This window comes from Pyrus communis, chromosome 5, assembly GCF_963583255.1.
Source record: "Pyrus communis chromosome 5, drPyrComm1.1, whole genome shotgun sequence".
In the NCBI taxonomy this organism is placed as follows: Eukaryota; Viridiplantae; Streptophyta; class Magnoliopsida; order Rosales; family Rosaceae; genus Pyrus; species Pyrus communis.
This window is the reverse complement of record NC_084807.1, coordinates 5,613,438-5,624,912: the sequence shown is the minus strand read 5'-3', so window position 1 is coordinate 5,624,912 and position 11,475 is coordinate 5,613,438. Positions and strand designations below refer to the sequence as shown.

The 11,475-nt window shown below is 40.5% G+C and overlaps 1 pseudogene; it reads right to left on the bottom strand.

Moving 5' to 3' along the window:
- Positions 1-2,808: 2,808 nt before the first annotated feature.
- LOC137734181 (disease resistance protein RPV1-like) lies at positions 2,809-11,166 on the bottom strand (annotated as a pseudogene).
- Between the last annotated feature and the right edge of the window lie 309 nt (positions 11,167-11,475).

Here is an 11,475-nt window from a genome sequence, read left to right as displayed (position 1 = left end):
TATTCCATACTAGGTTCAAACTATCGAACTATATCAAATGGTTATCAAATTTGAAATAAGAACATCGAATTTAACTTAAAAAGGCAGGGTCAGCCCACTAGCCACACGCCATTGTAGGCACCGCCACGGGTGGCAGTTTCCGGCAAACGGAAACCTGAAATTCCAACCAACACTAAAATTCACCAAATTTTTTAGAAATGTGCAACTTAAGGAGAAGAACATTTTTCATACATGGGCCGAAGCCTAGTTCGATCGGGAAGTGGCCTGAAAATCCCTCGAAGCATCAGAAACCCCAAAAATGGTGAGCTTCGATTCGTCACCAAAACAAACTCTGACGTCTCATTCAATGCTTAGGCCTTGTTCCTGAGGTTGAGGGGAGCCTATTGGTGGTGGTAATTGGCTAAGTTAGCTTCATGATTTTCGGATCGTCGTCGTACACCCACATGCATCATCATTCGTTTTTCCCCAAAACTACCACCAAATTCCTTATAATTTTGGGTGAAAATGGAAGAGGGAAGGCTAGGGAGCTGTTTCCAGGTGGCGATTTGCCTTGATTCGCTGTGAATGCCGTCGGATTTTCAAGCCGCGGTCTGGCTAGGTCGGTGGCTACACGGTTTTCTCCTTTTCTTCTTCTCTCATTTCCCTTCCTTTCTCTTTTCTAATTGGTCACTTTCTTTCCTCTCCCCCTTCTGATTGGTCGAGCCCTCTCCCTTCTTCTCCTTTCCTTTCTCTTCATCACGGCCTCACACGTGGCTTCATCCCAGCCATTCCTATTCCAACAAATTTGGAGCCTTCCAAATTTAATAATTAAATGACCATTTTGCCCTTGTCTTTGTTAATAACTCATTCATTATAACTCCAATTTACGTTCTGTTCATATCAACACATACTATCCAGATATGTTCAGAAATCTGAAAAATTATGAAAATATCAAGTCCGTCCACAAAAAACTCATTTAACATAATAAGGGCAATTTCGTCCTTTTACTTATCGAATAAAATTTTATATGCTGTAAATATAAACGTGTCAAAACTATGAATATGAATACTACATATGAGATACGTAATTTTAAACAGTGAAATCCGAGAACGGAATTTTATAGCAGGAGCCTAGGATGGGCCTTAAAGGTGGTCGGGTTTGACATGCCTTGATCCTAGCGTTGAGGCCTATTCGTATCAATAGTTTCGAATCCTCCTCTCGATGTTGGACCCCTTTTTTTATAATCCCACTTTTGTATAATATTCCTTCCGCTTATAATCTTAATTAGTTGTATGCTCTAAGTATGTTCATGCATTCTCATATTTTTAATATTTACGTTTGTTTCTTTTCGACACAAATTGCATGCATCTTGTACATGATTTTAGCATAAGCATGGTGGATTGGCTTTCGTCACCCTCGAATGTCGACCAACATGTGCCTATCCTGGTGATTTGGAGGATACCGGGATCGGAGCATGTCAGGGTTGTTGCTCAAAGAGGTAGGGTTGGATAACCAAGGCCGAGCAAGTTACTCAACATGCATCACTCTGAAAAGGCATGCCAATTAAACTAAGCACTTGTCACTTTACTGCCGAATACTTAGTTAATAGGTGAAAAGGTGTTAGTACACCAGTCTACACAAGTGGTTCATTAAATGCCAGATAAGGGGAACCCAAGGCTTGAGAGTTCATTAAGAGCCTATATATAAGGAGGTGGGATCCTCTTGGTGTTTGTGGGCATCCTCCACGAGCTCCTCACATTGTTGAGATTTTGTGAGATCCTCCCCTAATCAATTAGATTAAAGTTAATATTGGTGGTGCTGGTGGTGGTTATCTTGGTTTAGCGAGTTTTGGTGTATTTTTCGAAACTCAGTAGGCTTTACTTTGGGTTGTTTTGCTAGCTTTTTACTATTTAGCTTCTGCTTTACAAGCTGAACTCTCTGGTGTGGTTGAAGTGGTAACTCAAGCTTAGTCTCAAGGTTGGTCGTGTTTATGGATTGAATGTGACTCGTCATTGGTTGTTCACTTTCTTTCTTCTTCAAGTTCTTTGGTGCCATGGCATCTTAGGGTTCGTTGGTTAGATGTATAGCTCTCTTAGCTAAAGTGCGTTCTCATTTTTCTCATAATTTTTTAGAGGGCAATCAGATTGATGATTCTTTAGCTAATTATGGCATTGATCATGTTAGCTGTCAATGGTGGGATCATGTCACTTCCTTTGCGTCTACAGCTTATTCTAGGAAAACTTTTTAGGATTTCCTAGCTATCATGACTTTGTTGGCATTGTTTCTCTTGTGGGGTTTGGCTTTTTGTGTCCCGTCTTTGTGCTACCTTTTTCTTCTTTAATAGTTTAATAAACGTAGGGGGCTGATCCCCCTTGTATTAAAAAAAAAATTATTGATGTTCTAGACAGTGATTTGTAATATCTGCTCTCGGAGGAGATTAACTATTAGTGTTTTGTTTCTTTTTACTAATTGCCCATTATACATGTTCCTCCCAGTACACATTAGACTAACATATCATATTATTAGTTTTAGAGGAATGGCAAAGTAGATAGAACATAGTTCCATCGTCTCTCCCTTCCACGAGTCCATGATCTCTTGTTCCTCTATTTCTCTCATCTGTCTCTTTTCTCCTGGCTTTGTAAAGTCCAAACCAGACTCAGACGAAGGGCAGCCTCCAGTCTGCTGTACTCCAGCACGGTCGCCGACCTTCATTTGAATGTTTTGCCGAGGGAGAAGAGGGAGGGAGGAAACGGGGTTGCAAATACAAAGAAACAAAAAAGGCAGGAAAGCGGGAAAAAAAATACACAACTTACTATGTTTAAGCCAACCTCTTGTATTATCTCTAACTTCAACTTGAAAAGAACCACAAACGTCGATGCCTAGATTGTATTACATATATAGGTTTTACTTTGTCACCGCTTTTTTAAGATACTTTATTATCCTGCTCTCAGCAATATCAACCTCGTGCTTGAATAAGAAATCATCTAAATGAAAGGAGCCAGGTGGATTCCAAGATGAACAAGCCCATGTTTCTTATCAGATCTATGTAAACACTGCTCAACAGTTTTATCTCGAACAAGCTTTGAGCTTCAACTAATTTCTTACAATGCCAAAAACTTTTACAGAATGAGATCGTTCATGTTTACCAAAAACTTTGAGCTTCAACTAATTCCTTCATGTTTACCAAAAACTTTTCAATGATGTACTTATCTGCTTCCAATCTTGTTAAACTTAAGGGGAGCTCTGGAAGTGTTTGAAGCTTTGTGCAACCTTCTAGCAGCAGAGTTTGGAGCATAATAAGATCCTTCATGTTTTCTGGTAGGTTGAGAATTGGGTTTGCAGATAGATCCAAATGCTTCAACGCCAATAAGAAACCAAGATCACTAGGAATTTCTGATATATTGCAGTTGGCAAGACTTAAGCTTCCTAAAGAATGTGGTAAACTTTTGAATGAGAAACCGGTCAATTCAAGATTTTTCCTTGGTAATACCCACAACACGATAGATTGCCATAGTTTAGCTGATAACAGTTTGAATTTCTTTGCAGCAATAGATGTGGAGTGTTCCTCAGCTGTTTCTTTCGTATTGGAACGGAGACCAAGCTTTGAGCAACCAGAAAGAATGAGGTCCTGAAGAGATCCCAACCTACTAACACATGCTGGAATCTTCATGAGATTTTGGCAGTCTCTTAGATTCAATAAAACAAGTTTCTCTAAGTCTCCAACTGACTCATCGAGCTCGACCAAATTTATGCAATCTTCAAGAATTAGTCTCTCAAGGTTAGGGAGTCCCGACATATCAGGGATTGTTTTAAGGCTGTGCGAATGACTGAGATTGAGAATTTTCATCCATCCAAGAAACTATAAAAGCTAGATGCAAATTAAGGTTCATGAGTATAGTATTTTCCATTAGTATGTGTACAGGTAATGCGAGAGAGAGAGAGAGAGAGAGAGAGAGAGAGAGAGAGAGAGGGAGGGAGTATTGTACCCTGGTTCCCTTCCAAGCATGTTCCAGGCTGCTATTCCGCAAGTCAAGAACAACTAAATATTCCAAGAAAAAATTGGCTGGTATTGATTTTAAAGGAAATCCTCGCCAAGACAACCATGTCAAATTTTTCGAAAAATCCTCAAAGTCTCCATTGATTTGGACATTATTGAGCAGGAGAAGCTGACAACTATTCATCCCTGTAAATGCCTCTGTTTTGAAGTCCATCTCATTTGATGCAGAACGTTGAGCTAAATTTGTTGAGGAAAAGCTAAATCCGACGACGTCTTGAAGCATTTCCTTCATAATCTTAAACATGGCACCGTTTTCTGTTACTTTTACCACATAATGTTACCAAATAATGTCTTGCAAGACTCACCTTCCATCTAAAGGGACACCTCATCATTAGATATTTTTATGTTTTCACAACTGTAATTTGGTTGTAACTAATCTCTGTTATTAGATGCTAATCTAGTGGTCATTAGTCACTAAGTTTATTTAGCAAAGTGTATATATACTCAGTTGTAATTTCTTCTTCATTAAGAAAACAGAAATACAGAAAGTGTTCTTTCTATCTTGGTATCATTCGCCTCTCTGCTTCACCGCTTTTCGATCCTCCTTTCTTTGCGGTTCGTTCTTCTTGATCTCGAGCTTCTTCTTCTCAACAATGGCGACGGCATCCTCGTCGCCTTCTCCTCCTGAAATTGTTCCTCCAAATTCTGCATCGTCTGACTTCGTCGCCCCCAATTTCTCTGCGATGAACCCTAATTTTTCTCATTCGTCGATTTCATCAATCACTATCCAGAATATTAGTTGTATGGTGCCTACGAAGCTGAAGCGTGATAATTACTTAGTTTGGAAGGCTCTATTTGCTCCAATTTTCAGGCGCTACAAGCTCACCGGTATTGTTGACGGTTCCGAGCTCCCTCCTCCACCTTATCTTCTTGATCAGCATGGTTGTCTTACTGGAAACCCTAATCCTGCCTATGAAGCTTGGTATGAGAAGGATCAAAACATTTTGATTTGGCTTAACTCTACTCTCTCTGAAGAAATCATTCCTTTTACTGTTGGTGTAACTTCGTCTCACGATCTTTGGATCAATCTTGAAAATCGATTTGGGGGTGTCTCTGCTGCTCATATTCACCAACTCCGCTCTCGTCTCCATGCCATCCACAAAGGTGATTCTTCGATTTCTGAGTATCTGCAGCGCATCAAGGGTATTTCTGATGCTTTAATGGCGGCTGGTTCTCCAGTCTCTGATCAGGATCTTATTGCTGTCACTCTCAATGGTTTATCTGATGACTATGAGTCGTTTATTGACTCTATTATGTTGCGCATCTCTTCTACTACTTTGGATGAACTGCATGGTTTGTTAATCAACAAGGAATTATTCATGAATCGCAAAAAGAAAGGTGCTGTCTCTTCCGCTCAAGAACCTTTTCAGGCCTTTGTCGCTCAGTCTCAGGGTCCTCTTCTGCCTACACCACCATACTCTCCTTTTCCTCAAGCCTATGCTGCACATTTCAATGCTCCTCCCAGGTTTCAGAACAATCGTGGTAATGGCAAAGGGGTTTCTCAGCGCCACAATCGTGGTAACTACTCCAAGAACTTTTCTCAAATTCGTGGTAATAATTCAGGAAATGGCTCTGGTTCTTTTCGTCATAATTCTAGTGGCAATCGCTATACCTCTGGTGGTTTCAATCGCACTACTCACAACAACTCTGGTTCTTATTTTGGGGGTAAACCGTCTTGTCAAATCTGTCATTCTCCTGAGCATGAAGCTATTGATTGCTATGAACGCATGAATCATGCGTATGCTGGCAAAATACCCCCTGCCAAATTGGCTGCTATGTGTGTTCACACGAATTCTAAAACTTCTTCTCCGTGGCTCATTGATTCTGGAGCTACATCTCATATCACTAATGATATTGCTGCTCTTCATTCTCCTATTCCCTACTCCGGCGAAGAGAAGGTTTACATTGGTGATGGACAAGGTATGTCCATTCATCATTCTGGTACTTCTTTGATTAAAACACCGTCTGCTACTTTTCGATTGAACAATGTCCTTCATGTTCCCAAGATGAAATTCAATCTTCTCTCTGCCTATCAGTTTTTAAAAGATAATTGTTGTGCATTGACCCTTGATTCTGATGGTTCTACAATCAAGGATCGCTCTACGGGGAGGATGCTTTTTCAAGGACCGGTCCATGAAGGTTTCTATCCTCTTCAAGGCATTCCCTCCACTTCTGCCCCTTCAGCTTGTCTTAGCACTAAAGCTTCTCTTCAGATATGGCATCGAAGGCTTGGCCATCCCTCTACAGCCATGTTTAGAAAGATTTTAAATAAGGCTAACCTTGCTCATAGTGGTAGCAATTCTGTTAGCTTCTTTTGTCCTGATTGTGCTATTGGTAAAAATCACAAATTACCTTTTTCTTCCAGTACTAGTCGTGCTTCTGCCAGTCTTGAATTGATTCATTGTGATGTTTGGGGTCCAGCTCCAGTTGTCTCTGTCAGTGGTTCCAAGTATTATGTTCTCTTTGTTGATGAGTTCACTAAATACACATGGCTGTTTCCTTTGAAGGCAAAATCTGAAGTGTTCTCTGTATTTGTCAATTTCAAGGCTTATGTTGAAAACTTGGTTGGCAATCGAATTAAAATTTTTAGATCTGATTCTGGAGGTGAATTTACTGGTTCTGCTTTTAATTCTTTTCTTGCTGCTCATGGTATTTGTCATCAATATATTTGTCCCCACACTCCCGAGCAAAATGGGTGTGTTGAACGTAAACATCGACATCTCAGAGAAACTGCTCGCACTATTCTAGTTGCTTCAAGTGTACCTCACCAATACTGGGTCGAAGCCTTCAGCACAGCCTTGTATCTTATTAATCGGTTACCCTTATCCAATCTGGTCACCTCTCCTTGGGAATTACTCTTCAAAAGAGCTCCAGATTATTCCAAGCTGAAAATTTTTGGTTGTAGCTGTTATCCCTGGCTTAAACCATATGCTTCTTCCAAACTTGATGGCAAGAGTACCCAGTGTGTCTTTCTCGGCTATAGTTTGCAACACAAGGGTTACAGGTGCTTGGACATTCAATCTCATCGGGTGTACATATCAAGACATGTTCTGTTTCATGAGGCTCATTTTCCTTTCAAACGCCTGTCTCAGTCACAGGGCCCTGTCTCATTGGGGTCTGACTCCAATTCTTCTTCCTCATTCACTCTTCCCTTTCCTTATTGGGATAAGTCTCACTCCTCAACCTTCGACAACACTGCTCCCTTATCTAATGCAGCTCCGTCTTCCCTACAATCCTCTCCTCCTATTTCTCCTTCCTCACCAGTACCTGCTGCATCTCCAGTACCAGTACCTGCTGCATCTCCAGTATCTGTTCCCTCTCCAGTCCCTGCTGCTTCTTCTCCCCCTCTTATTCCCACCAGCACACATCCTATGCTCACCCGGTCCAAAGCTGGGATCTTTAAACCCAAGATTTTAGCTGCTACCAAGCACCCTATTGACACCAGCACCTTTGTCCCTACTACTTATGCTCAGGCTTCCAAATATGAGCATTGGCGACAAGCAATGTCTGCAGAGTATCAAGCTTTGCAAAGCACTGGTACATGGACTTTAGTTCCTTCCTCTCCCACTCAGAATATTGTTGGGTGTAAATGGGTGTTCCGGATTAAGCGAAAACCTGATGGTACCATTGACAGGTACAAGGCTCGTCTTGTAGCTAAGGGGTTTCACCAGCAAGAAGGGGTTGATTTTCAGGAGACATTTAGTCCAGTTGCAAAGCCCGTTACAATTCGAATTTTGCTCACACTTGCTGTTCAACACAACTGGTTTCTAAATCAATTAGATATCAGTAATGCCTTTCTGCATGGCAATCTGAAGGAAGCAGTTTTTATGCAGCAACCACCTGGATTTATTGATCCATCACAGTCATCCTTTGTTTGCAAACTTACCAAGTCTCTCTATGGTTTAAAACAGGCTCCCAGAGCCTGGTATGACAAACTGTTTCATGCTCTCAGCTCTCTTGGTTTTGCAAATTCACAATCTGATTCGTCTCTCTTTGTTCAAACTCAGCCCTCTCTGGTTCTAGTCCTTGTGTATGTCGATGACATTCTTGTGACTGGTCCAAATGCTTCTCATTGTCAGGCCTTTATTCACAAATTGAGCAGTTTATTTCCTGTCAAGGATTTAGGTCCTCTTCATTTTTTCCTCGGATTAGAAGTTCACAGAACCTCCACTGGCTTATTTTTGTCTCAAGGCAAGTATGCTCTTGATTTACTTGTTAAAACAAATATGGATGGCTGCAAACCATGTTCTACTCCTCTTGGCTTAGTTAAATTGGATCACACAGGTTCTTTACTACCCAATCCCAAGGAGTACAGATCTATTGTAGGTGCCCTTCAGTATCTTACTTGGACACGTCCAGATATCTCGTTTGCTGTCAACCAAGTATGCCAATTTCTCCATTGTCCGCGCGAACCTCACCTTCAAGCAGTCAAACGCATCTTGCGATTTCTCAAAGGTTCTATTACTCAAGGTCTGTGGTTCAAGCCAGGTCCCTTACATCTTACAGCCTATTCGGATGCAGATTGGGCTGGCTGCCCCTTTGACAGACGATCAACCAGTGGTTATTGCGTATATCTTGGTCCCAATCTGATTAGTTGGAGTGCCAAGAAGCAACACACTGTTGCTAGATCGTCGACAGAGGCTGAATATAGGTCCCTTGCTCACACAGCTGCCGAATTGACCTGGATCTGTAAACTTTTACAGGATGTCCGTTTTCCTCTCAGGCAGGTTCCTAAACTCTGGTGTGATAATGTTTCTGCCATTTCTCTGGCTTCTAATCCAGTCTTCCATGCTCGCACAAAGCATGTGGAACTTGACTACCATTACATTCGCGAACTTGTTTTAGCAAATCTGATTCAGGTCATTCATATTAGTACCCATCATCAGATTGCTGACATTCATACCAAGGCACTGTCTAAGGCCCGATTCAAGCTCCTGCAGTCCAAGCTTTCTCTCGGTGATCCTCCGCTTAGCTCGAGGGAGGGTAAAGGGACACCTCATCATTAGATATTTTTATGTTTTCACAACTGTAATTTGGTTGTAACTAATCTCTGTTATTAGATGCTAATCTAGTGGTCATTAGTCACTAAGTTTATTTAGCAAAGTGTATATATACTCAGTTGTAATTTCTTCTTCATTAAGAAAACAGAAATACAGAAAGTGTTCTTTCTATCTCCATCAACACGGGCAGATTGAGCATGAGGCCCTTAACCTTTTCTGTACCCTGCAAACAAATCAGACCATTCCATTAGTAACTTGGCACACAACACAATTGCAAATGTACTTAAAAATGAACAGTTTTTTTTTTTTTTTTTCTCCTTACAGTTCTTTTTCTCAAAATGTTAAAGGCATCTTTATGTCACACTCTACTACGTTTTCCAGGATCTTGAGGCGATTCTTCCCGAATAATTCCCCTTCCCATGTCTCTAAGTGATGCATGCTTAGTGATGCATGCTTAACCTGTTGTCTTCATTATCTATTTTTACGAGACATCTGTCAACCAGATTTTGAATTCCAATCCTCGTGTAAAAGTCAAGGCTGTCCAGTACTTTAATTGCAAAATTCTTCTCCTTTCCAATGATGAAACAGGCTATGTGGAGGAATCAATTTTTGTCATGATCATCTTGAAGAGAATCATAGCTTATTCGAAGAATTTTTTTGAACTTTGCCATTAGGAATTTCGTATAACTTTTGTAATGCACTTTGCCATACATCTACTTCGTTCCCAGACAAGGTAGACCCGAGAACTTGAAGAGCCAACGGAAGCCCTCCACAATGTTTTACAACAGGTCTCGAAAGTTCCATGTAACCTTCAATTGGATGGGATTGTCCGAAGGTATATCAACTGAAAAGCTCAAGCGATTCATACTCATTCAATTCCTCAACCTTGAACATTGCATGATCTTCATGTGCCCTTAACAAATTTTTGTGTCTCGTTGTTATGATGATTTTACTTCCTGGATAAAACCATTCCCTGATTCCAAGAATTGCGTTAAATTGATCCAAATTGTTCACATCGTCAAGAACAATAAGAACTCTTTTGTAACATACAGCATGTTTGATCTTGATTATTCCTTCATTTGTGCTGTATATTTTATTTGCTTTCCCCTTTTGGATATCCGAAAGAAGATTCCTTTGCAAGCGAACGAAACCATTGGGTTGTTCTGAAGTTTCTCTAATATCTGCAAGAAAACTGCTACTTTGAAATCTTGCATAGTTGAGGTTATAAGCAGCTTTGGCAATCTTGCCAATTCCACGCATCCCATATATCACAGCTACACCAACATCATTTAATCCGTCTTCTAACCACATGTTTATGCCTCGCACACGATAGTATATGCCGACAGCATATGGGGCAACGTTCAATGCTTTGGGGTCTAATTTATTTCCAATCTCTTTAACACTATGTTGGATAAACTATTCGTACCTATGAATTATTGATCAGATCAAAGTACAAAAAGAACAATAAGATCATTGTTGCAATAATTTGATGAAATATCATCAGTATGAGAACCTCTTGCTAGTGTAAATTGAGTGTGCTGATAGTTATGTCATAATTATAAGACTTTAAAACATCTCAATTTAAATTCAAGAAAAATCTAATACTTTTGGAAAGTAGTTGCCTATCTTCCAAAACCATCCCTGCCAGATCCGCAACATCTCTAAGTGCTCTTCTCCACTCCTCCACCTTATCCATATCCTCCTTGAAACGCTTTTCGTGTCTACAAAATGCTTCTCTGAAGCTCCCAGTCTGTTTCCTGACATGGGAAGGATCCACATCATAGAAAACCGGCATAACAAAATGTCCATCATCACTTCTTCTTCGTTCCATGATCCTTGGAAGTTCATCCAAGCACCACCTGGAGGTTGCATAGTTCTTGGAGAAGACGATTATTGATACTTTGGACTCGTTTATTGCTTTATGCAACTTTGCTGTAATATTTGCTCCTCTCTCAATTTCATCACATCTCTAAAGGTGTGGATTCCTGCCAGCTCCAAAGCTCGGTAGAGGTGATCAGAAAATCCCTTGCGGGTATCTTCACCTCTGAAACTCAAGAATGCATGGTAGCTACACCGGTAAAAGCAAGAAGAAGCATCATGCAGCCGTGTAAGGCTTATAGCAGCAGCCATTGACCTAGCAATGAATGATGAAGAGCTTACATTTTGCAGTTTTTCCCCATTGGCAACATGTACTTTGTTGTTTTTAAATTGCAAAGGCATCAATTGTTTTCCAAAGACTAGAAGACTGGAACATATTAATTACATGTTGACGAGTTGTTCATTTCGCAAGGTTGACCGCATACATATACGTTTCCTCATGTCCACTGCATTTGTCCTTTTTTGTGTGGCTTATACGTAAATGCTAATATATTTACAAGTAAGGTGTGGAGAATAAATTGGTATCAAACTCGTCATTCATGACATTCAAACTTATGACCT